We start from the raw sequence: 26,016 nt of genomic DNA on the forward strand, positions 1-26,016 counted from the left end.
TACTACACATCCTAGAGCTATATTGAGTTTGTATCATTAGGAAGTCCCAGAAAAACGAATATAGTCAGCAAAAATTTGGAGCTCTATCCAATTCTACTCTTGGAAAAAAAAAGGATAATGTTTATTCTACTACACTGAAGTTTCATTTTCCGGTGGTATCATTACCAAATACACCATTTGGATTTAAAATTTAAAAAAAGACCACTGCAGCTCTGGAAAAGTGAGATGGTATCTGTGCATCTCCTGTCTCATAATCGGATTTACTGCTGTGTTCTCCTCAGATGCATCTGTTGCTTGTTAGGTTTCAGCTGTCCACCAGACAGTTAACCAAGTCTGGCTTCATTCACTCGATTATTAAATCACGTATTTGGTGAGATTGTTCAGACAGGCCAGAGGGGCTTTGTGGAGCACTAACAATTCAGCACTTTTAGCAAAAGAAAAAAAAAAAGACTAAGAAATGAGTACTTAGGAATACTTATGTTTTATACTAAATTCTCTCTAAAATTCCCTTCTGTGCTGGCAGGAGAGAATGATAGAAATCTACCTGTTCCCAAGGTGAATTGCTGGTGGGGTGGGGGCAACGCAAGATGGGGAAGGTAGGAGCTGCTTGAATTTCTGAGGGCTAGTCTGGGCCAATTCCTTCGTGCTTGTCGGGAGATATCAATTCCTGAAAAGGGAGTTTCCTTTCTCTTTCCTATGACTAGTCAGGATGGTGCCTACACATTCACCATATCTACATACGGGCTGACTTCCCCGCCCGCTTGGTGCCTACTAGCCCCACTTCCTTATCTAATCACGGTTCAATCAAAGTTAATTAGGGATCTAGTTTTCTGTTCCTACATTAGGAGTAAAGCAAAAGAAGCTCCTGGGCATATCTGATCAAGAAGCTGATCTGTGTTACAACTATGTAATAACTGGCACAACTGTGTAATTACAATACAGCACTATCTAAGGTTACATCATTATCATTATGCTTAACACTAAAACAAAACGTGGCTATCCTGATTGGTGTCAACACATTTGTCATATGCCACCCAGGAAGATGAGGCTATGTACATGCCACCACCCAAGCCCTATTGAACTTGAAAAAAACACATTTGTTTCTGTATACATGATGTACCAAGAAAAATACACAGGACTCTGACTATTTGGGGTCAAATTTACCCTTCCTTTTCACTTTTCTCATTGCTTCTTTAGGCAGCTTTCTATTTGTTGCTGAGTACACTGAATCACTGAAATGACTGAATGACTGAAAGAAAATCTATCTCTGTGTCTAACATTTGCCTGTACTCTACCTATGCATATCTATAGTCCATTTCCACGGGAAAGTGAACTTTGAAGACCCAAGAGCAGTGTTAACTCAAAGGCATTGCACAGAGAACAGACTTTGCAGTGTTGATTGTCTGGTTAAATAGGTATCTTAATGAACTAACGTGTGTCTATCCACAAACAGTGTTTTACATGAAAAGTGCAATGGAGCTGAAGGAAAAATAATACTGAAAATATCATTTTTGCACCATCTTGCTGGTTTTAGTAATAGAATATTAGGGAGAACATATTGCACAGGTTTTACTGACTAATATTTATGAGCAGTCTTAAGTATCAACAGCTTCAGCCTTTTTTTGTTAATGATAGGTCTGGATGCAATTCCTTAGCTAAAGACAGCTTCTTTAGCTTACCTCATATCACGGCATCTGGTATCTCTAATTGGAATCATTTTCATAATAACTATGAGCAATATACATTACCATCTAAATATGAAGGCTGACTACAATACAGACTTGTCTACAGCTCCTTAAGTACCCAGGATCCAGTCCAAAGCCCCTTAAACCCAAGGGAAGGGCTACCACTGATGTTACTATTGTCTGGCTTAAGCCCAAAGTATCAAAATAAAAACCCCCACACCCCCTCTCCCCCCGAAATTCCATATGAGAAATCAAAGATATGACCAATAGCAATAAGTTTCCATGCGGCTCTGTTAAAACCCTCCAAAGGTGGTGTCCCCTTCTGTTACTAAATAAGGCCTAATTAGTTGGTACTGGGCACTTGCACAGTCTGAAATGCCAGAGTAGTTCTGTGGGTTTTTATGGAAGTTGCCGGCGCTCGGTTGTTAGCCTACACCGAAATTTACTATTTCTGAGTGTTTAATTGTTAAACATTCCACGATTTCATTAGTAGTAATATTAGTTTACTATAAAAAATTACTCAGTTCATAGAGAAAAAGATATTTAATGCTCATTCCTATGGTGTTACAAGCTTGTCTTGAGTTATTTCAGAAAAATTCTTGGTCTTACACGACACTCATAAATTTATAAGATATCCATTACCAAAAATCTTCACCTCCTCATTCAGGGGCAGACATTTATGTTGTGTTTAAAGATTAACATTTTATATTCCTCACGATCAGCTCTCAGGAAGATAAAAATACATTAACTCATCTCAATCTGTAGAGATTTTCTCCAAAAGGAGCAAGAAATCCTACTGTCAAACTGAAGGCAAAATAAGGGATTACAGTCTCCTAACAACTGCAGGCACAGAGATGGTTTAAGCTGAAATTTTACATAAAAAGGTGCAAATAAATGCTTTTAAACAGAACCAGATTGCATTTTCTAGCTCTCTCCCATATAATTGTAAACAGCTTTGATTTCAAAGGGAAAATCAGACAATTATTTTATAATGAGAGGTGTGGTCTAGTGATTTGAGCATCAGACTGGCAGCCAAAAACCACGGGAGTTTTAATCTGGCTCTGACACTGACACCATCTATTGCCTGAGGCTAATCAGCATGGGCTTGACTGAGATCTCTCCTATGGGTGCAGGAGGTAGGGGCTGCTGCAGAATTCCTGATGCAATGAAAGTGAGCAGGAACCCTTCCCTCCGCAGCCCCAGCTCATGGCCAGCATCTCCCTGAGCTGTGGGACAGCGTTCCAGACCAGAGGAAGAATTTCAACCTATGCAAGTTCACCCCAGGCGAGCTGAGGTGCAGGAAAGCCATAGTTGCTAAGTGCTGTCAATAAAAGCTTTAAAACCTCTTTGCATAAGCATATTTGAGTAGGCCTCCACTTTGAAGAAAGCCTGCTGTTTAGGTCGAGGGGTGAGTAAAGCCAGTCTTGCCTTTAGAACACTCCCGGCACCTGGGGAGATTTTTATTTCCTTTAAGCACCTTGTAGTTAAATTTTTAGTCATTGTTTTCTTTCTTCCTGTGCGTGCCCATCCCCCAGTGACCCCAGCTCTTCCCTGTCCTTTGCTTCTGAGCACAATTCTTCCTGTCTCATTGGGTTGTCTGATTTTTTACCCTTGATTAATACGAACACAGACAAAACTCTCATCCTTGGGGATCTTAATCGGAAGGTTGATTGCCTTTTCTTCTTTGCTTGTACACTTTCCATCACTTTAGGTTCCTTGGGGTCCACAGACAGACTTCAATTTCCTCCCCCCTTCCTCCCCAACATTCACCATCATTTTCCTGATCTTTATTCGCTTGGGGCTTGACTCCTTCTAATATGAATATTAGGCATCTTGCCATCCCCGATGACAGATCGGCTCTTTGATGTGTCTAATTATGATGGAGAGGGGGCAGAGAAAGCAGGACCTCCTGAAGCCAGGATAAATTTGCTGTCCTTATAAACTCTAAGCAGTAATATGCTCCTCTGCTTCCCCTCTTGCATGTGGCAGCATCCCAAACTCCTGTCCTGCCCAACCCAAAACCATTCAGTCAATGTCCCATCCAAGGAAGGTTTCCACATTTGAACCTGCTTAATTTGGAAGAGAGAAGATGGTAGAAGGTAGGAGGAAATTATGACAGGGAGGGGTCGGGAGTTGGGGAATGGGGAGTTGGACGTCAGCTTTGCATGGCAAAAGCATAGGTGTCTGTCTGAAAGCAATCTAGTGAGAGGAGCTGGTTCCTCCACCCCACATAACTTTCCCTCTGTCTTGTTATGACAGTGACACTCAGCACTCACATCAATGCTTTGCAAAACTCATCAAATTCTACCTCACAGTACCTTTCTAAGTTAAATTTTTATTTCATTTTTATGGATGCTGTTAAGAGGCAGGAAACACTGCTTTAGGAGCAAGAGGCTTAGAAGCACTCAGTGATCGAAGTCACTCCTGTTGCTTTTAAGTTATTTAGGTATTTTCAGAGAATCCCATCCCAAATTCCTTCCCTTTGGTTAAGAAAAATATCTGTGGCAAATCAGCAACTGGACTCATTCTGGAGTTTATGACAGCCAGACCTCAGCTGAACCCATGGCTTTCCTCCACAACTTTAAACCCCTCTGTCTGGCTTTCTCCAGGGAGCAGCTGCCTTTTTTAGGAAGGAGGAAGGAGAGAACGGTGAAGAGAACGTTTAGCACCAAAGACTGCTTCAAGTCTGTACTGTTGAACTCATACTGTTCTCCTTTGCACCTGTATGCCCACAGAACTGTTGAACAGTTCTTACCTGTACTGCAGTAATGCGTCAGTGCCATGTTCAGGACCAGGGCTCCATTAGTTAAATGCTTTATAAACACATGAAAGGCCGTGGTCTCTGCCCCGAGGTACTTGAAGCCTTGTTAGCAAATCTCACAGACATTTCTTAATATGAATTTATTGCTGATCTGTCTGCCTCAGAGCCTGAAATTCTTTATTTATCTGCCAAACAGGCATGGCGGGAGTTTCAGCATTGCTTCCTCTTATGATACCTGGCTAATGTGCTTCCAGCCTGGCCCACAGTGATCATCTCCTGGGAAGAAAGAATCTTCCTGCCATTCAGCATTCAGCCCTTGATCTTTCTACCGAAATGGGAAATCAGTACTGCTGAAATGAACACTGATCAACACTGACAAAACCTTTCACCTCATCTCATGCAATAAGCTGGGGTTACGTCTGTGCTGCTGTCCTTGAGCAGAAAGTCTTGAGTGGAAAGTTTCCTACCATTTCTCTCACCTCTTCACTTTTCAGAGCAAATGCAGAAGCCTGCTTTAAATTAAACAGCCAGAAGGTGAAGGGAAGTAATGTTCTCATCTACAGAGTGACAGCGTGAAAGGCAGTGGTGATGGGATCGCCGTGCAACAGAGGTAGAGCGAGTACAGGGAACATCTATCAATATTTACTGAGCAGCATTGTTTTTCCATTTCGTGTTCCTCAGCCCTTCATCTTTACAGAGCCCTGCCCTGTAATAGCTCTGCACTTATTGCTCTGCATTGCCAAACAAGAAACCTACTTCCTGGCTCTGATATTTGTTGACAAGGATGAAGAAGAGTGTGGAAGCCTTTCTCTCCACGGCTCCTCTCCATCCACACCAGAGGAGAGATTAATAGTTTCTGAAAGCATTTCCACCCTGCAGAAAAGGTCACCACAGTGCTGGGGAAGATGTATAAACAGCAGTCCATTGGGACTCTAATAACATGGGAAAAACCTCCTCCAGCACAAGAATATTACCAAAACAGCTCTACCAGTGGCACCTTCAGAGTGGTGGAGATAGGCAGGTGATGTTGCAGGTTATTATTTTTCCCAAAGAGTAACACAATCCCATCATTTCTGCAGGTGATTTTTTTTTTTTTTTTTAACTAACAGCTTTTCTTTGCAGTTTGTCATGATGTGGACTGTGATCTGTGGGGCAAGCTGCTTAGGGCTGTGAGGGAATATATCCCTGTCACTTTATCTTCTGGATTCAGTCAGCTGACTTTTGAATTCGCTCAGCACTGTGAGTTATGGTGGGATTTTGCTTTAGCTTTTTTATGCCAAGCCTATCATCTCAATATTGCTCTGGCTCTGGACAGTAGAGTTAGCCTGAATTAACTTGCTAGATATTCCTGTGTATCCTTTTTGTGTTTCACACAGCTTTTGGGGCCTGATTTACTGAATACCTTAATCCAACAGCACTTACTTCACTTTTGAGGCAGAAAAAACCTGCCAGAAAAGCTAGCAGAAGCTTAGTGAGAGCAGCACACAAATCTTCATGTTGGGTTTTCCACTCATCGATTTAAGATGGGGAGGCTGCATTGCTACGTGTTTACATTCTAACTAAATTCCATATAGATGATGTGTATGCACAGACCTACACACACACAATACAGTTCGTTATCCTGAATCACAGAATCAAGCTCCCTAGGTGCAGTGTTCTTTTAAAGTCAAAATTGTTGGTGCTCATATTGCTGAAAAGAGAGGAAAAAGCATCTGAAATGGACTGATGCAATTTTGTCAGTTTATCATAAACTACCAGACCCAAGCTACGAGAATAGCTGATCCTGACAGATGCTTGCTGTTGGAGTGCCCACATAGGGAGAAGTCTGCTTGTGAATCTGGTAGGGGGCACAAAGACAGAAGAAAGTTGATCTGTTTTATCCTGTCAATCTAAGAATTTACTTTGCAGGTCGTACGTTATCTGCCTGTTTATTTAGACAATAAAACCATCAGTGTCACTGATAGAATCAAATAAACCAGTAGAGATGTTTTCCTTTCTCGGTATTTTTTGTTGTTGCTGGAGTATGCATTTCTGCCACAGAAATCTTTTCATGGAAATAATATTTTGTTGTGAGCACCACCATTTTGTTTTGTAATTATTATTTTGTTTCACCCTACTCACACAGAAAACAGTGTGTGCTATATTCCATTGAAAGATACATTTTAAGTTAGCTCTGCTAGTCATGAATAATGTAAATTGACATGAACTGAGGGAGATAGACAAAGAAGCAGAAAGTTAAGTGGTTTCCTTTCTTTTTATGGCAGAGTGACATTTACCTGTAAGTACATTTGATTTTAACACAATGGGATGAGTCTCTGCTGTGCTGGATTAGGATTGAGGCTTGTGGAGGAGTTCAGACAAAGAGTGGGCACTGAGAAATGCCCTCGCCAGACCTCTCCAGGGAGGCTACTTCAACAGCAATAGCACGTCAGAATGTCTTTTTTTTAGTCCTTGTATCCAGCTGACAAAATCTTTCCTCGTTTCTGTATCTGTAATTCCAAGAGATCTCACAATGTTTCCCCCAGCTGTCTAACAATCTAATACTTAGTGCTTGTCACATCACTTTCCAAAAGGGGGTCAGTGTCACTTCCCACTCTGACAGCCAGGGAAACCAAGGCAAAAGGAACCGACAGATGAGTGAGGGTCATTCCAAGACCCACAACCAGTATGCCTGGTGTGCACACTCACATTCCCCACATTCAAGCAGCAGCTACAGATTTCCCCAGTTCCCTTATTCCTCAGATTTGCCAGAACTGTGCAGGTGGAGTCTAGCTCCCTTGCACTCACTCTAGGTTTAAATCAGAAATAACTTCGGTGGGTTCGATTTGCGGTGTTGTAAATGAGAGTGCTCACCTTGACACCAGTAGGGATCAGTTTTAGGTATGAAATTGTATAGCTGCTCTTGTGTCTAAAGACACTCCTTTGGCTCCTTCCTTACTTCTCTGTGTCACCTTTATTTTCCTCTTTCATCCATAACTTTCTATGATTCACAAGGCAACTTTGGAAAAGGGAGACAAAAATCTAGTTGGTCCTTCTCTCCAGAAAATAAGACACAAAATTAATCAAACAGAAATGAACACAGAAAACCAAACAGGCATGATCAATAGATTCCTTTCCCCAAGAGGGTCAGAGGTCTGCAGGGACAGAGCAAACATCCCGTTGCTTCTGCAGTGCCCTGGGTACTGCAATTAAAGCTGTCTCACGTTCCTTTGGAGAACATTGTCCGGACTGCCTCCCAGGGCTTTTCTGCCTTTCTGCTCTCTCCTTTCAGTTTCTCCAAAGGAGAAGGACAGGATCTGGCTGCTAGTGAATGTGACCTGTCCCCCCACGTTACTATTGCACACTACAGGAGGTAAGCTTTTCCAGTCCTCTGCTGGCTGGTGATGTAGCCCAGGGTGTATACACACACCAGCATTGTGTCTTGGGGCTTTGAATGCCTTTATCTATGTCATACATTGGTTTTTACAGTTTGCTATGAATCACTGTTGCCTGCTGGGAACGCATACCCGCTTCAGGTTATTTTTGTTACAATGTTATAATGGGCACAAGGACACTTAAAAGTGGAACAACTGAGCATCTCCTGGTAGCCAGTGCTGAGCAGCTCTCCAGGGCTGCCTGAGAGCACCAGGATCTGCTGCTGAACTGCCTTATTGCAGTGAAAAGAAATGCATTTGGAGATTACAGCGTAGCATGTGTCCTGTGTAGCAGCTCTGCCCACGTGAATGGCAGAAAAATAGCTAAAGCCTTGGCTTAAATCCTGGCATACGTGATCAGAGACCTCAGTGGCGTGTTGATGTCACTATACCATGCTGATGCTGTATGGTGATGCAAGGTTGAATACAAGGAATTTATTACTATAGTCAAAAAGAAAACACACACCCCAAGTTAGTTGAAAACCACACTCCAGGGCAGAGAGGGTTTTGTTTTGAAGGTCGTAGTGTATGAAGGACGTATTTTTCTGTTCCCAGATGGAGGAAGAAGGAACAAATAAACTAAATCTGGGAAACTGCAGTCAGCACTGCAAGGTAAGATGTTATGTGTTCAGTGAATTCTGAAATATTTCTTATAGGTAGGAAGCATGTTAGGAAAGCATCAGCATATTGATAATGGTGAGAGAATAGTAAATGGAATGGTAGAAACAAGCAATACTACACACAAAATACTCATATCATCTGGAGTCCTGGTAAGGCTGGAGGTCTCATAGTGGCTGTCTATGTCACCTCCATTTTACAGAGAGATTCAGACACAAGAGAGGAACTGCCTTGCTCAAGCCAAATGGCAGAGCTGGGACTAGAATGCAGGTCTTTTTATTCTTACTAGCAAGTGAGAGGGTAGGTTTACCTTAGTTCCAAATGACATGGTTACGAGAGCATTCAAAGTAACTGAAGACAATTTTCTAACTCCATTCTGTGGGCTTTGTCTTTCTCCTTGGATTCTACTTTGTGTTTTTACTCTCCTGTGCCACCACAGGCAGAGCAACCATCACTTTTACAGAAAAATATTATGTCAAAACTCTGCCCTTGGGTACAGAAAGAGATGGCACAGAAGGGAAGCCACTGAGTCCAGCTGACTGGGGAAGTGGCCATGTGCCAGACTTCATCTTTTGTGGTAATAACCCCTTCCCAATGGCAGCCTAAGCTATTTGCCTGTCATGATTTGTCTTTCTGTGCTTGGGGAATGCTGGCTGACCTTTGTCTTTGATGTTGCTGGGCCCTTTCCTTGCAATAGGGCAGTTCAGGAGGCCATGACCACATCTGCTTTGGCTGGTTCTGTTATCAATTAATTTGTCCTGCCACATCAAAGAAGAGAGATAAAGCTGTAGCATTTCCTTACCACAGATTTTTATCTTCACTCCCCAGTTCACCTCACAACACACGCACCTTCCACCTCCACAGCTAGCAGAGAGAAAGACAGACAGAGAAAGAAAGTGAAATGACATCCTAATAGCCTCCCTTGAGCGCGGATGGCACCTGGGTCTCGGTGTGCTGAGCCTTCCACCCACTTCCAATCTGGCCTGGCCACAGCCAGTCGGTTGCTTACTCCCCCAACAAGTTATTTGCTTTTCTCTCTAGACAAATCAGTGATGTTAGAATGACAAATAGCAGTTATAGCTCTGCACTTAGCTGAGTATAATTTCAGCCCATCAGTACCATCTGTCTCCTTCTTGGGCTGCAGCTCCATTAAGCCAGAGCCAGAGATCCTCAAGGACAAAGAGCTGAACTCACATGGATAGATATTTTAGGGGTCAGAATATGTGACTTTTTGCCCTTTGCAGTTAATTCCAGTGGTGAGTTAGAAGAAAATAAGCTGACACATAAATGTACCCCAATTTACAACATTCCCATTGCTCTGCCACGCTGAACCTCAACTCTGCTTGTTCAGGAGTTCTGCACTTAGGGCGATGCTAACCACTATCCACACATGTCTGAAGATTTACTGAGTGATGCTGTTTGTCTTGTTTTGGGGACAGAATTCAGGTTTATTTCTAGGAAATGTTGTGCTCATTTGCTACTAATCATACGAAAGATGAGAAAATTCTGCTGTAGGGAAGTTAAGTATGAATTAAGTAGCCTGTTCACAACAACCCCATCTGGTTTTCCTGAACCGCCTTGTTGTCCCCAGAGTGATTGTTTTTGTCTCATGGCCATTAGTAGGAAAAAGGACGCTTAAGGAAACTCCCATTCTCCACCCAAACTTCAGGACAAGATAGCTTCTGCACTGATTATTTCTTCCTCTGCCTCCTATAACACACTCTTCCAACCAACCTGACATTTCAAACTTCCTTGTTCTCATTCTCATGAAGTTCAAACCCCTCATGTTCATTTTGCCTATCTATAATGTCTATCAGTAATTTATCTATCATCTCTTCCATCTTTGTCACCTGTTGTTTACCACTTGCCCTGCTGAAACCAAGCCATCTGTGTCACCTCCCAGCTGTATGACCTAAATTCCATGCAGGTCCCTCTGCATAGAAAATAGAGTAGTAAGGCATTTTAAAGAGTTTTCAGAGTTGCAGTAAGATGACTCAGAAGGCTGCAATAACAAGCCACAAGCTAAAAGGGAATGCTAGTGACAAGGATTTGTCTGAAGTAATTTGTCTCAAACCTTTGGGCCCTTTCCTTTTATGAGCTTAATTCCTATTTAGCCATACAGAAAACTGATCAGATTGCACAAAACAGGTTAGCTGGCTGGGCACAGTCTGAATGCTGTACAAGTTTGAAAATCTGGTCCTCTTGTATATACTTGGGTATGGGACTATGGCTAGCACCTACAAATACTGATGCCCAGTTTTGGCCTCATGTCCTCAAACCTTTCTTTTATATTAGTTTATTTGTTCCCCTGCCTCCTCACCCCCTCCAACACCCCCTCTTTTTTTTCCTTTTCTTGGTTCTTATGTTTTCTGAGGTGTCACATCACAGAATATGGGAGAAAATAGTTTTCATATCAGTATGCATAGGCTATGAAAAAGCCCTCTGTCCTTCTCTCTCATTGACTAAAGGCCTGCACACCTTGCAGGATCAGTTGCATTCAAAAACCTGTCCTTCCAAATTTGTTTAGGTAAAGTGCAGAGTGCAGATGATTCCCGGAATAACTCTTCTGGTTTCATTTGGAATGACAGCAAAAAACAAATCTGCACCTTGCTTTTCTTCTAATGGAAGGGCACAGGAGAAACAGTGAGAATATGTCATTGTTCGTAAAGGAGAACATTAGAAGAGAAAGAGCACAGGAGAGAGGCAGAGAGAAAAAAGAGAGTTTTTTTCCTATCAGCTAAATAAGGGCCGTTTGGAGGTGTGTGAGGACAGCAGGGGTCAGCAAGTGTTGGAACTGACTCTGAACTTCTGGCAGAACAATCTCCTGGAACTAAAACCAAGAATGCCTTTATCCTCAGCAACCTGCCGGGAGATGTTCCACAGCCAGCTTTCTCCACAAGAGCCAGGTTACAGTGTCTGTATATGAGAGCAACTGAAGCAAAAGCTTTTGTCTTTTAAAACAGAGTAGTTCACGAACAGCACAGTAGACTCCAACCCGAAACCATTTAATATCGGACTCTGAGCAAAAAGCCATTTGTAACGGAGGAGCCATAACCCATGATATTATTTGCCACATACCAGCAAGATGGTGGGTGCAGATGTTCCCACAGCACACTTAATTAGAACTGGGACAAATATATTAGAGAAATTAGGATTTCTTCAGTAAGGATCTAGCTCTACATGCTGATCTCTTTCAACTAGCAGGTAGTTAATATATCTGTACCTCTTTTCACCCAAAAAGTCTTTCCATTCAGCAACCTCATTGCATCCCTCTTTAGGAGTAAAGGCCATTGTCGCACTTGGCAGATGGATGGTTTCACTGAAGTTTCCCATTACTTGCCTACATGTGGAGTTGGGCTCTGCACCAGGAATAAAGTCCTGACTCTTAGCCCTCTCCCACCAGCAACGTTCTTCTGAGCATGCTTTACCTAGCTATCAGGAACTTTGCGGGCAACTACGCAGACAGAGAACAGATTGCCCCCAAATGGTGTCTTCAATCACTCAACTTTTATCGCTGAGAGACAGTAGCTTCCCTCCCTGCCTCCTTGAAAAGCTTTTAAAATAAACACAGGTACATTAGAACAACAGCCCTTCAAAAGGGTCCCTTCCTCCCCCTCACCTTTCTTGCTCTCCTGTCATTAAGCAGAGCAGAGCCATCCTTACATGTGACATTTGGATAGATTGACTTAAGCTATTTACTTTAAGCTTTTCTCTCTCTCTTCCTCCCATTCAGGATCACTTTCATTCATTTTTGAAGTGTCTCAAATTTCTTTTGCTAAATCCACAGATAGGATGATTCGGAATGAAGCAGTGGTGCATATGCCATTCTGATAAAATCACAACCCTAGAGCTTCCCTACTCCTCTCACTCCTTTCTGCTTAGTCTCCACTCACTGATTCCTCTGGTAGGGTGAAAAATACACTAGGAGTGATAAGACAAATCTCACTTTTAGAAGCCAGTTTTATTTTCTTTATTTTCAAGTTGCTTTGATGGTTAAACTACTCAGTAACTGTCTTCTGGGCTTAGAGTCAGTGGGTCAGACTCTGATTTGAGCTATATCAATAAAAGCAACTGCTTCAGGGTAACACCTTATAAATATGCTTGCTTTTCAGCTAATGTGCTCACCTGGTTGAGGATGCCTTCTTAAACCAAATCCTAACCCAGAATTATCACATTAATGTCAGTGGAACTGACAGGTGGCAGAGTTCAGACTCTCAACTCCATCATAAGGGTTTTCTCTTTGTCCCAGCAGCAGAAAACCATGAAGCAATTTTAGCACAGTCCTCTCAACTGACATTCTTTGGTCAGGAGAAGCCCAGGAGCTTTGCTGGATAGATTGAAGGTGCAGTGGAGTAGATGCACGTCTGAAGTGAGGATGTGCCATGCTGTTCAGAACTAAATCTGCCTTAAAGCCTTGAACAAAGCATAGTATTAAATTCTGACCCAGAATTATCCAAAACTAAGACCAAGGAGAGACAAATGCCTTGATCTTGCTGAATTCTTTTTGTTCACTCACATATTTCTGGGCTGTGGCCTTTAAAGTATGAGTGTTTGCAAAGGATGTGAGCACTTTGTTGCAAGGGAAGACCAAGATGGGGAGAGGTGAAATGCTGAGACAACTAGACTTATGTCTCTGGATTTGCTCTACTGTCATTTCCTTTGTTTTGCAGTAAATATTCACATGCTGTCAAGGCTAAAAGACATTGATGTCTACAGGAGTTAAACTGGTTTTCTAGGGAGAGCTTCAGACTCTAAGGGCTATGTAAGTCTCCTGCCGAAACCAAACCAGCAATTCAAGCCCGTTACTGTGTGGTTAATGCAGGTTCCCCATGATTCTGTCTTTGCTTGTGACACGAAAGAAATAAGTGGACATGAGATGAACTGTCCATGCAGAGTAGATGGATACAGCAAGATACGCCATATACCAGAATTCACTGAAAGCTGTAGGAATTGAAAGGCTTCCTAAGAGTGAGACATTAAATCTTGTGGGCCCTTTTAGGAGAAAACCATGTTTGTCAGAGATGGATTCGGAATATTTATTGTTTCTTCAACTAAATACATTTTTCCCATGCTCATGCTGCTTTTCATGATGCTCATGATCTCATGATGCTCCCTTTTCACACAAGTTTCCCTATTACCATGGCTTATATAAGTTATGGCAGCAGCCAATGGTCCCAATAGATATCAGGACTCTATTATCACAAGAGCTGGACAAAAATCTGCACACTATCCTGTTTCCATGAGCTTTGGCAAGCCATTCTCTCTCCCATTCACTCTTCTTTTATATTCTATCTTTCGTGCTCACTAGCAACTGGAAGGCCTTGAGTACTTCCTCAAGTTTCTGTATTAATTCTAACTGGGAAAAATGTGGTTTAAATCACCTCTTTTCAGAACATGCAAAGGAGGAGACAAAGGGAAAGAATTAGAGATGCAGGAGCAGCGATGCAAAGTGGTGTCCATGTTACAGAATGGTCACATTGGCATATGGTCGTTGAGTAACTTGGGACAGCAACTCATGTTAGTGTTTTGTGTGCAGATAGAGTTTGAATTAGGGGAAATGCTCAAAATACATAAACAGGAACTAGTCTTGCAGAGAAGATAAGCCCTGGAGTAGGGGGCTGTCTCTTCCAATGTGTATTTAGTGTCTACCACAGTAGACGCTCATTTAAGAGTGTCTCATTTTGAGCCTCTAGATGCTGAGCCTCTTACTGTGCATACTGCCATAATACACATAACTACTTCCTTCCATTGACTGCCTTTTTGTTGCATTGTTTTGTGTAATTGACTCCTTTTTTCATACAGAAGCCAAAGAGTGATTATTGGAGATTGCCAGCTCCAGACCCGAATTGTTTCATTCAGGAAGTTAATTAAATCAACCCACTCTTTAAAAACCCTTTCCAATATACTGTAGATGCTCCTTTCATCTTAGTGTTGCTTTTTTTTTTTTTTTTTTTTTAATCATTGCTCCTTAAATCATGGAAATAACTTGGCAAAGAAGCTGAATTACAAGAAAAATCAGTTAGAAACCAAGGTAAAGGCATATAATAGGTCTTTAGAGGAGAGGAATGAATTTAATTGAGTGAAAGCTCAGAAAACCCAAAAGTAAACTCAGGGTCATCAGCATGCTTCTTTCACTTATTCCTCAGTTGCACTTCATAGATCCAGGCTTCCTTTTGCTTTGCTGTTATCACACTTTCCTTTTGCTGTGATTTATTAACTGTGGAACTGTCAAATTATGGAACTGAGGTTCTAGAAATACTTATTAATGTTTGAGAAATTCATTTCACACTTGAATACTTTTTCTAACACTTACTAATGTCCCTCATTTTGGTCATGTGGGTCTACAGGCCAAGAAAACAAGGTATCTTATTATATATTTAGCATGTGGAGATGAAGGATGAAAAAAAGTTGCAGCAACTTTATGCATTTGATTCTTGTGCTGCTGTGTGTGGTGACTGTGGGTGTATATGCGCATAAGCAGGGCAATGTCTGTATGTTCAGTCACACCATTCTAGTTTCCTTTCAGTCACTATTAAGAAAGCACTTCTAATCCCCTCTGAGAAGCCTGAACATAAAATTCCTTTCATGCCAGTTTTGTCTTCTTCAATTTGGCAAACACTGACCTTCCCCCTGTGATTCCAATGGAACTTGTAATTCAAAAGGCATTTCTGTTTATTATTACCCTGTTACTGTACAAGAATCATCAGGGATGCCAGCACTGCTAAAGCACATACTTACCTTCTGAGCTTTCTGTTGTGGTTTTGTACTGCAAAACAAATATTCAGCAAGCTATAGATAAAGGTTGACTACTTAATTCTCTATTTAATCAGAATGATGAACATAACAAAATTCCTGAGTAGATTACTTGACTCAAGATCCTTGAGAGTAATTTTTCCCAATTTCTTTCCCACACAGAATTTTCTGATGGAAATGGATTTAAAAAGTGCAAAGAAAGAACACCAATAATGCCAACATTTATAAATTCACAGGACTGAAACATCTCTGCTTATCTCAGAACGATACTCAGTTTTAGAAACATGTTATGTTAAAACAGTATCACGTTTAACAGTTCTAAATTGATACAATCTGACTTATTTAACATGAAATTTTCATTCAAACCGTAATTTTGCATAGAGTACTGAGCATTGTGTTTCCATCAGCATTAATCAAGTCAGGTTTAACATTTAACCTAATCTGTTCAAATGTACTGTTACTCTGCTTATTTAGAAAGTCAGCATCTGATAGGAAATGGCTGCAATACCTCTAGCTTTCCTAAAATGCTGACAGTTTCAACCGTTTCTTGAGAAACACTGAGGACTGCAGCTCCAGATGCTTCTGCTTTAAAATGAGATCACCTTCTTTGGGTAAAATGGATGGCTCCTTGCAAATAAAGCAGTGATACCACTGGCAGAACACAGAAGATTACCCAAAAAAACTGGGTGACCACCATACCGTCTTCACAGTGCTTTTCTTTCCTTGCTGCTTTACTGTTACTGATGATGATTTCTTAAGGACCATAACATATTTTCTTCAGGCAAGTATTTCATGCCAGCACTGGGAACATGTTATTTTCAAAGGAGAATTTCTGCTTCGAAACACCAGCAATCATTTACAGCTTTTTATGTCTGATAAGCCACTCCTGATGAAAACCGATTGGAGCAAAAGAAACCCTCTACAATGCACAGGAATACATTGAAAGTTCAAAATGTTCAGACATAACAGGATAAAAAAAATAAACTTTTTGCATCCTTCCAGGTCTGGTAATACCATTTATGGATCAGTGAAAGGAAGAAAGCAGTGGACTGACAACAGTAACATGGAAGACATCATTTATTTTTCTTACCTACTGTAAGAGGTCTGAATTCTGACTTGATTTAGTTGAGCACAAAACCAATGATGTGTCAGGCTGGACTACTTGCTCTGTCTTGTCTTCTTTTTAAGCTGTGGACAAGGCTGGAAGTTAATACAGCAGAGAGAGACCAAGGCACAATTACAGCTGTCTCACTTGTGTACCACTCAGTGCAGATGTTTTCAAACCTGCCAATTTGTCTGTATGTAAATGTTTAATTTTGGTACACACAAAAATGCTCATGCAGGACTGTATCCCCTCCACACCCCAAAGTATGTACACACAGATTCAGCAGATGAGATTAGAATGTGCCCACTGAAAGTCCATCTTTTGAGGGTCTGTCCATCTGCTTTTTTCTTTGATACCGCTCTTCAGCTTTTGTGCTGCTGCAAGCTTGTAGACTCGTGCTACATGAAGGTGCTCTACTTTCATCAGCTGACTATTGCTTCTTCCTTAAAACCACGCACAGTGGTTGCTATTCACTTTGCAAACTGCTCTGAATTTGATAAATGCAACTTTTTGTGTGGAACACATTTTGAAAGATAACCTTCATGAGCACTTTTAAACTTCAAGGGCGAGTTCTCCAGAAAATTATTTATTTGTTTTAATGTTAGTTAGCATCTGTGAATTTAACATAATTTCATAGACATAATTCACTAATCAATTCATTAATGATGATTTAGCTTGTTATTAATGTTTTCATTTTACAGAAGCAGATCTGATGCAGGTATCTGAAATAAAGGCTCTTATTTTTAGAAAGGTTCACCCTGTAGAAGAACTCAGCTTGTTGAGAACTCAGCTCTTCTAAAAAATCTGTCTACAAGGGTCAGAAAAAAACTATTAAAATGCCTGACACCTATTAATCTACTTCTCTTTAATGTATGTAACTGTGAACTGAGCTCTTTTGAAATCAAATCTCTCATACCTGTGAGATCACGTATTCGAAAATCAGTCTTGGTGTGCCCAAAAATTTGGCCCCACACTACAGATTCTTACACAAATAGTAATATAATACTTATTTTTGCTCCCAAAATATTTTACTTTAGGGAAATGCATCAGGAAAGAACAAAAGTAAAAGTCCTATTTGAGAAAGCACAGCATGTGCAAATTCACTATTATAGGCAGTAAAAGGTTTAAGAACAAAAAAAGGAATTCTGAGATTTGCACACAGAGAGATTCTCATAAATTAGCTCAGGAAACTGAAGGTAGAGCCTTGCATGCTATGGGAGTCTGGTATCATAAAATATATTTTTAAAATCCTTTAACAGTATTGAAGTCCTGCTTGGAAACATGTATTGTAATACAAATGTTCCTTCTCTTAGCTCGAAAATCAATTGTGGAGCTCTTTTCTTTGTTGGAAATTAGCAAAACTCTAAAAAAATTGAATCAGTTCCCATCCTGGAAAAGTGAACGAAAGTACTTAATCCATTGGCATTTGTGCACAAAGTGCATTTGTTGTGCTGCTGAATGTAACACGATCTGAACCAAGGAAGGAGAATGAAGGCTTTGCGGCCCCTGATGGATTTCAGATTTATTAGACACTGGAATGTTTTTTTTCCCCCCCTTGTCTATAAGAACACGGTGTGTAAGATGATAAAGGGCAGAAATAAAGGGAGCAGACACTGTAGCCCTTAAAATTAAAAGAATCATTTCTAGATTTTGAAAGTGTCAGTGAATTAAAAAACAGCCTAAATATAAGTGTTGCATTATTCACTCTGCTTTCCTCTTGGAAAGAAAAATATTTTGCAGCCACTTGACAAAGCTATGGACATGTGACTGATATTACTTTTATTTTCCTATATGAAGAAAAACATCATCACAACACATAAATGGAATATTTATGCTGTAAGATAATACACGTGTACCTGTAAATTACGAGTGCAAGACGTAATAATTCATCTTTAGTTTCATTACTCATGCGCTATTGAGCTTTCAAGATTAGCGATAGATTTGTTATGCCACTACATTCCAGTATATGTTTTCCCTTCCTTAACCCCCTCTCCCTTCTCTGGCATTCACATTCTAAAGAGTAGGGGCAATTTTCTTTGCACCAACACATACATACTGTATAAGCTATAGGGAACTGGCATCGTTTTCAAAGGACATATTCACGATCCATTTCATGACGCTAACCAGGCTGAAAAAAAATTAGCTCAGGGTGTAGGGATGTAATTTCAAATACAGTTTTTGGGAAAGTCTCCTATTTAGAGAAGAGCTCCAAGGTGTAACATTAATAAAAAGCTCCTTCATTCCAATATTACAGGATTGTTCTCTCGAGCTGCCAGGATGGGAACCACAGTGGTCTGCTTATAGTAGTGGTAGTTTTGTTTCAGTATCTGTATGTCTCTTTGTGAGATGGAATAGCAAAAGTCTGGAATGAATTGCTTCAATAATTAGAATTCCTATGAAAGTGTAAACAACAAAACTATTCACTGAAAGCAAACTAATGTTTAATATATAAGCAGAGGAATAAACAAGCTCTGTTCTTCTATTTTTGAATCTGTATGTATTCTAAGTGTCTGAAGGCGATGTAAGTCTGACAGAAATGATGAAACCAAGGAGACAGTTTGGGCTAGTGTTCCAAGCACAGGGACTCCAGACTCCTAAAATGTCTGCTAGGGTCTGCCACTGAGTTATTGTGTAATTTGGGGTGAGTCATTCAAATTCTTCATGCACTGATTTCACCAGTTTGTAAAATAGGTGTAAACCTCCCTCATTTACTTCAGCCAGCAAAAATATCTATAAAGCATCTGAGATGACATGTTACATTCAGGCAAATTTTTATTCACTGAGAAACTCGCTGTACAAGCTATATTTGTCCACAGATCTTTTTGTCCTGCAAATCTCTGCCCTCAGACACACACATCCACAGTCATGTCAGTTCTGCCTGAAAGATGAGATGAACTTGCCTTTACTGTGAAATCAAAAACATCATTCTGCCCCTGCAGAAGAGAAATTATTTTAACTATCAAACATCAAGTCTTTTCAAGGAGACTATATAGGCCCAAATCTTGCTTGTCTTAATCAAGTGAGAGGTCCCAGTAAAAATCAGTAGGATGCTCCAAGCTATTAAGGAAAGCAGAGTCTGGCCTCTTGTAGAGCATTGAGGTAAAACAGACACACTACTGCAGTTTGCACTGGACAGTTCTCAATTAGAATGTCAAGATTTATAGTGTATTTTATCCGGTTTTCATTCTTCTCTGTTCACTTTAACTTTTGACCTATGGTTATTGGCAGAAGGGGGCTTGTCCCAAAGGACCATTATTCCTCCTCCAAAGAGGCCTTCTAAGAAGTGCGAGAAAAAGAGAGTGGGAAGCCGGTCTCTTTGTTAACAGGACCCCTCCTCCATCTCCAGAATACTCACATACTCAGTGTGACAGTCAGGGTATAAGAAAACAGGGGTGTTTCTCGATTTTCTTGCAACAAGTTGCTAAGGTCTTGCACTTTTCCTGCTCTGTCCTTCCCTGCCAAGAGTTTGAATGAAAATAAATCGTGTAGAAAGAGTCAACATTGAATGTGACAAAAAATCTCCACAGTGCTAGGGCAAAAGAAAAAGAAGGTTATAAATGTGGGGAATCTATGCTGAGACCTGAGTAAAAGCCACGGGAAGGTGTGGCAGCCAAGTTCTCTCCAGAAGGCAGGAGTTCACAGATCTCTCAGCCAACCCAGGGTGTATCATCCTTCAAATTACATGATAGAAGAACAGAAGTAGCAGATCCAACCTTGAATTTGAACAAACCTGTATGGGAATTGATAGATTTATCCAGGCCATGTAACTCTGCCCAACGAACTCCATATGAAGGAGGTGATAGTTGTCTCAAAGAAAGCCTAAATGGTGAAATTTTTTTAGATGAAATGTTAAGATTATAAATGTATTAGGTGGGATTAATGATCTTGCTGTAGGACTATGCTTGTGATACAAAGAGCAGTACTGTAAATGCGTAAGGCCAGAGTATTCCATAGGAAGACCTGTATGATCTCAGACATAAGAGCATTAGAAACAAGATGAGATGTAATAGGATGAGATCTCAGGCTGTGCAATTTGGGATTAATGACAGCAATGCTCTGCAGCAAGCAAGGTGCTCCTCAGCTGGAGATGTCCTCACAGCAATGAGGTCCTTCCCATGGAGGGAGAAGGACAAAAATAACCTAGAAGGCTTTAGGATAGAGCTAGCTTCATTTGCAAAAGGGATTATATAACATAGTTGCCTCTAACAACAGACGACTAGTTTGATGAACCAGAAGGCCCCTTCCAGTCCTATTGTTCCTGCTATTCCCAAAGTTAAATTAACACCAACCTTGCCTAGCAACATCATGTTCCTCTGTGTGTGGAGAGGGAGTTTGCCCTGCAGCTCCTGGGATGAGATGTCTCTTCTTAAATGGGAACTGAAAAGCCTCACAATGAAACGAGCAAGCAGGAGAGGTGCCAGCTTAATATATTTTAAAAAAATTAATGGATTTAAATTCTCTGCTTTTGAGGGCAGAAAGACGTGTAAGACTGCAGTGTGCAGTAGGACACCAACCCTACATCCACCTCAGGAGCGGCTGGCAGCACTGAACAGCATTCAGTTCCCTCACAGGGCACCTGGGATCCTCTGCCAACCTGAAGCAATTGGGGCAGAAACAGTCAGCCTGGGAAAGCCACTTTTCTCCATAAAGCCAGAGCTAGTTAAGTGTCTCCTACTTCTCCCCTCCAGGCCTGGTTTCCCACAGCCGTCCCCACCTGTCCTGATGACAGTGCCTCTGAAACCCACCACGTACAAATCCCAGGGCCTGACAGCAATCTCTCCCACCTATGTCATATCATACATAGATATATATTTGTATATAGGGTATGTGAGGTGAGATGCAACCCCTCTCCCCAACGCACACAGATCTGGGGAGGCTGTGAGGTGAAGGCCTGGCCTGAGAGGCAGCCATCCTGTGGTGGGAACACAAAATGGCGTCCCTCCAGCACAGGGAGGCCCAGAGCTTCTGTGGTTCCACCTCAGTGCCTGCCTGTGGTTTCCCTCAGGATTGGATTTGAGGCATAAATGACTTGAGGGGAAAGCTGACGGAGTCATCTCGGTGGGTAAGTGAAATAACAGCAATTTAAAATGTGGGGGAATGCAAATTCTCTTTCTCTGATATCCCTCCCCACTGCAGGCAGGCTCCTGCCAGGCTGAGAGGAACAGGCCTGAGCTGCACCCTGATGCTGTGGTTGGCACTGCTGCCCCTGGCAGGGGTTGGAAGTAGATGATCTCTGAGGTCCCTTCCAACCCAAGCCATTTTATGATTCATTCTATGATTCTAAACCAAAAGAAGTGTTCCTTGGCTGGGATAGGTTTGGACTGTGGGACAGGTGGCAGGAGCAGAATGGGAATGGGTGTGCGCCTCCATCTTCTCTCACCTCTTGAGCAGCAGTAGCAGCAGGAGAGGAGTTTTAGAAGGACACAGCTGCCTTCCAGGTGTCACGACCTGAGAGGGGAGCTCCAGAGGAAGCTGAGGACAATTTCGTATGTGGAGCTGCTGCTCCAGTGCTGGAAGGGACCTGGCCTCAGCTTTCTGTTGAGATTCACCTTGTGGCTTAGTAATACAACAACTTGCTCACAGGACACAGAGCAGAGCCCACCTACTCATTCCTCTGAACAGCCATGAGACGGTAATGACTCTCAGTCAATGGTGTAGCTTTGAACAGATGCCTAGAGGTGAAAGGATTTGTATTCCATTACGAGCCCCTTGAACTAGCCAGGGTCCCCCAGGTTAAATATTTTTAGCAACAGCTTGTTTACATGTCAAACTTGTCAATGAACTGCTGGGGCATTGCTGCCACGAAACTGTGTCAGTGGCAGCCAGTGAGCTTTCTCTGTGCACTGAGCTAAAGCCTTCTAAAGGGCTTGTCAGATACATTCTTCCTCCTGTGTCACAAGAGCAAGACTAATTTCAAAGAAATGCTCTTTATTTCTACTTAAAACTGCTAAGGAAAATATCCAGCACTGTCTTTTTTCTTGTCATCTGTTCGACAAGTGTCTCATAAAACAAATTGAGAGGTTTAGATCTCCGAGACAAAAATCAATAAGAGGATAAGTAAAGAATAGGAGGAAGTCAGCAGGCTGAGATTTATTTCACTGGAAATGTTTTTTCAATGGATTTACTAATAAATCTAAAGTGGCTGGTACAGCTGCCTTTGATATGCAGTATCTCCTTTACTTAGATGAAAGTTGCACATGAAAAGGAGCTCTGAATACTGATTTTTACAAGGGTGTAAATCAGGGAAGCCTCACACAAAAACATACCACCAACATCTGCTTCAGGTACAAGTTGAGAGAAGGGATCTGTTTGAGTGCCAGACTTTTTCACTGTAATTTTGCCCTTTTTCTTTAATATAGTGCAGTAGTTGTGTTCAGGGCCTTGCTGTGCTGCATACTGAATACTGCAGTGCAATAAAATCATCTCTGTCCCAAAGAGTTTACAGTTTCAAGAGCAGGAAGCTTCATTGAAGTGTTAAATAGGGGATGACCAGCAGTGAAATCACAGGGAATGAAGTGTGTAATGGTAGAACTGAACAGTGTTATCTCTTGAAAATCCACTCTTGTGAGTATTTCCACTTTAGTGATGGGAAATTGGGAAGATTTTAAAATAAATGGTGATTCAAAACATACTTGCAGATAGATAACATGAAATAAACTCTTTCAATCGTCCCGAGAAGGTCATAATGCCAGTCATTTCCAGGTTGATTCCACAGCTGCTCTATGTTGTAAGAAGAAGAGATGTCAGTGACAATAATGACAGTTGTTACCGAAGGGCACAGGCTTTGATGTGGATGTGTAGCAGTGGAAAAGACTGCACCTCAGACCAGAATGCCTGTTCTCCCTGCTGTACATTCCCAAAGATCGTGAGCTTCTACAAAAGCCAAGTATATGAGAAGGAAGTTAGACTGAGCTGCTTGTTGAGTGATACTAGTGGTTTACTCCAATTGGCACATATGAACAGATGGCTGTGGGTAGGGAGCTTGTTGCTGTGTCTGTGTATATGCATATGTGCTAGGAGGGGTTCCAGAATGGCATGGTTCACTATTCTATTTCAAATTAAACAAATAGTCTTGGATGATTTTACAGTGTCAGATGGGAAATCAGCCAGAAACTAGCAGATATCTTATTGCTTCTTGTTCTTCAATTGATTTTGCATTTTGGAAAGGTTTCTTTGCACCAGACATGTACTGGTACATGGTTAAGCTCCATTGTTCCAGTTCACAAATTTGATGTTAGGAAAAAACATCAAAAGTGAGAATAAATCAAGAGAGATGGTCATTTTCATCTCCTCCTATGGATTTTCTCACATCAACTTCAGAAACATGTCACAGCTAACTGTGAAAACTGGCACCTCATTATCTACTTTACCATTTCTTATGACTTATTAAGGATTATTATTATTGTTCACTATCCTTTTTAATAGTGCATACCCTGGCTATTATATTATTATTAGAGAGTAGAAGCAAACGTGTGTTTAGGTCACTTAAACAGTTTGTATTTAAAAATTTCTATGGCTGTTATTCTGAAGGATGCAACCAGGACTGATTTGCACAAGGCTTTGGAAATGGGAAATGTGGAATGAAAGCGGTGTGTGATCATATGCTAACTGGATGTGTCATAAAGCCATATGCACAGTAGGGCTGAACTGAAGTTACATGGCCCACCTCAAGTCTATAATTTATTTCATTTTTGAGTGCTTTGCTTTAGAATTAAAATAACAACGCATTACCACAGTAGGTTTTAAATGCAGTTGTGTCTGTATACATTATACAAACACACGCATGTGTACAAATATTTTACAGTGGAAAATCAGAAAACCTTCACAGTAGGCAATGTTCCACCACTGTTTTCCATAAAATATGCATACATATTTAAATTTTTAGAATGGGAATTGGGATAAAGACTTTTCCCTGTGTCACAGAAGGTTAAGAATAGATTAGAATCATGGAATCATAGGATCGTCAAGGTTGGAAAAGACCTAGGTGCAGCCATCCCTCTAGCACCAATATTGCCCACTAAACCACATCCCTAAGTACCACATCCATGGTAGGGAATCCATAGGGATGTTTCTGAAACATCTTCAGGGACTGTGTTACAAGGTTATATTATATATAGGCTTCACCTTGAGTTATTAAGTGTTATAAAGTGATGTCCATAATTTATGCAACCTTCAACTCTACACCACACGTTCAAGAGCCCATTTCCATAAAGCAGGAAAGTAGGAGCTCAGTTTCCTTGAAGAAGATGCAGACAATTACCAAAATTCATGTCCCGAATCAGAACTACAGCTAAAATTAGAAAGTAAGCCTTAAGTGCCAAATTTTGCCCAGCAGACTTTCATGAGGAGGACTGGTCAGACCTTAATTTGATTTCTGAGTCAAGAGTGGGACCCTTCAGCTTTCAGCAATGAACAGTGTATGAATGTGTTTTCAAGTACTCAGTAATATCTGCAGAGGGAGAATAATGCATGCTGTGCTCCTCACCTCTCCACATCATCTCCACGTCACAAAGCCCTGTCTGGGTTTTCATTCAAAATCTGCTATCTGTGGCCTGACCCTGTTTGATCTCTCTGAAGATCAAAGTCTGAAGAAGCTGAAAGACACAATTATATGATTTATCCTCAGGGGAGCACAGTGACTTCTGAAATTTCTTTCTGCTCTGGATTGCACACGCTGTCCTCCTGCCCATAAAATGGAAATACTGATTCTGTTCCTGGTCTGGATTGTCTAAATGGAAGTGAGAGAATAGCAAATATAATTGCGCAGGGACACAAATCATGGTGTTATATATTAACTCTTCTGCTCTTGTAGATTTCCAGGCTGCAGTGTAATCCTACAAAATTAAATAATATGATCAGGATTTCCCCCTTTCCTCTTGACCCGACTTTCAAACTAGGGCTAAGAATTGCAGCACATTTCTTTTCCCAAAGCAAAACACAATCCTGGATGAAAGTCAGTTTAGTTGAGAGAAAAAAAGTACAACAAAAATAGATCTTTTCCATAAACAAAGCTGCTTTCCATTTTGTTAACGTAAACAGGGAGGTGCATTAAGAGATCATGCCACCCAGGCCTGGAAAAAGAAGCAGGGAAACATATTTCTGAATCTTTTTCTAAAGGTGCAAGAATGGCTGAGCCTCAGGCAAACTCAGCAGAAGGATAAGGCTTTATAGACAAGGCAGCTTTACAGACTGTTTCACCTGAGACTAAGGAGAACTATTCTTTCATAGTTCAGGTCAAATGCAACATCCCCCTTCTCAAATGAAATACCTGTTTATAGTGGGCACCTGTGCACTTTGTGTGCTTTCAGTAGCCCTGTATGCTTACAAAAAAATGTAGGTTTTTACAGCAGTTCCCACAGCTCTGAAAACACAAATTCAGGTCTCTGAGCATAGACTTGGATTTGGATGATAATGGCAAAAAAAAAAAAAAAAAGCCTTTCAGAAGTGTAAGTGCTCACCTTTGCAGGCTGAGGCTGGTAGGTCCTGGTGTTCAGGCTGTTGCTGTACCAGCTTTGCAGTGAATGAAAACACCCTTCCCCCAGGGACTGGAAGCATGGAGATAAAACAACAGAAGTAAGAAATGAATTGTGTCCTATTTGTGCACTGGATTTTGATATGATCAACTGAAATCAAAGCAGCTAGGATGGAGCATGTTCTGTTCGAACCCAATTTTCTGTATCA

General features: G+C 41.2%; 2 long non-coding RNA genes across 6 annotated transcripts in view; one reads left to right on the forward strand and one right to left on the reverse strand.

Moving 5' to 3' along the window:
* LOC128083525 (uncharacterized) overlaps positions 1-26,016 on the reverse strand; it is an 86,962-nt gene that overhangs the window by 15,106 nt on the left and 45,840 nt on the right. For 3 of the 5 annotated variants that reach the window (XR_008208097.1, XR_008208094.1, XR_008208095.1), the window contains 3 exons: positions 25,794-25,880; positions 24,821-24,929; positions 16,321-16,418 (listed from right to left, as the gene is read on the reverse strand). This is a non-coding gene — a long non-coding RNA (uncharacterized LOC128083525). The remainder of the gene's footprint in view (positions 1-16,320; positions 16,419-24,820; positions 24,930-25,793; positions 25,881-26,016) is intronic. The other 2 variants (XR_008208096.1, XR_008208098.1) reach the window with 1 other exon arrangement.
* Positions 7,610-16,351, forward strand: LOC128083526 (uncharacterized). The gene is made up of 3 exons (XR_008208099.1): positions 7,610-7,798; positions 8,415-8,471; positions 16,233-16,351. It is a non-coding gene; the product is annotated as an uncharacterized LOC128083526 (long non-coding RNA).

This window comes from Tympanuchus pallidicinctus, unplaced genomic scaffold (genome assembly GCF_026119805.1).
Source record: "Tympanuchus pallidicinctus isolate F22 unplaced genomic scaffold, pur_lepc_1.0 scaffold24, whole genome shotgun sequence".
Classification (NCBI taxonomy): domain Eukaryota; kingdom Metazoa; phylum Chordata; class Aves; order Galliformes; family Phasianidae; genus Tympanuchus; species Tympanuchus pallidicinctus.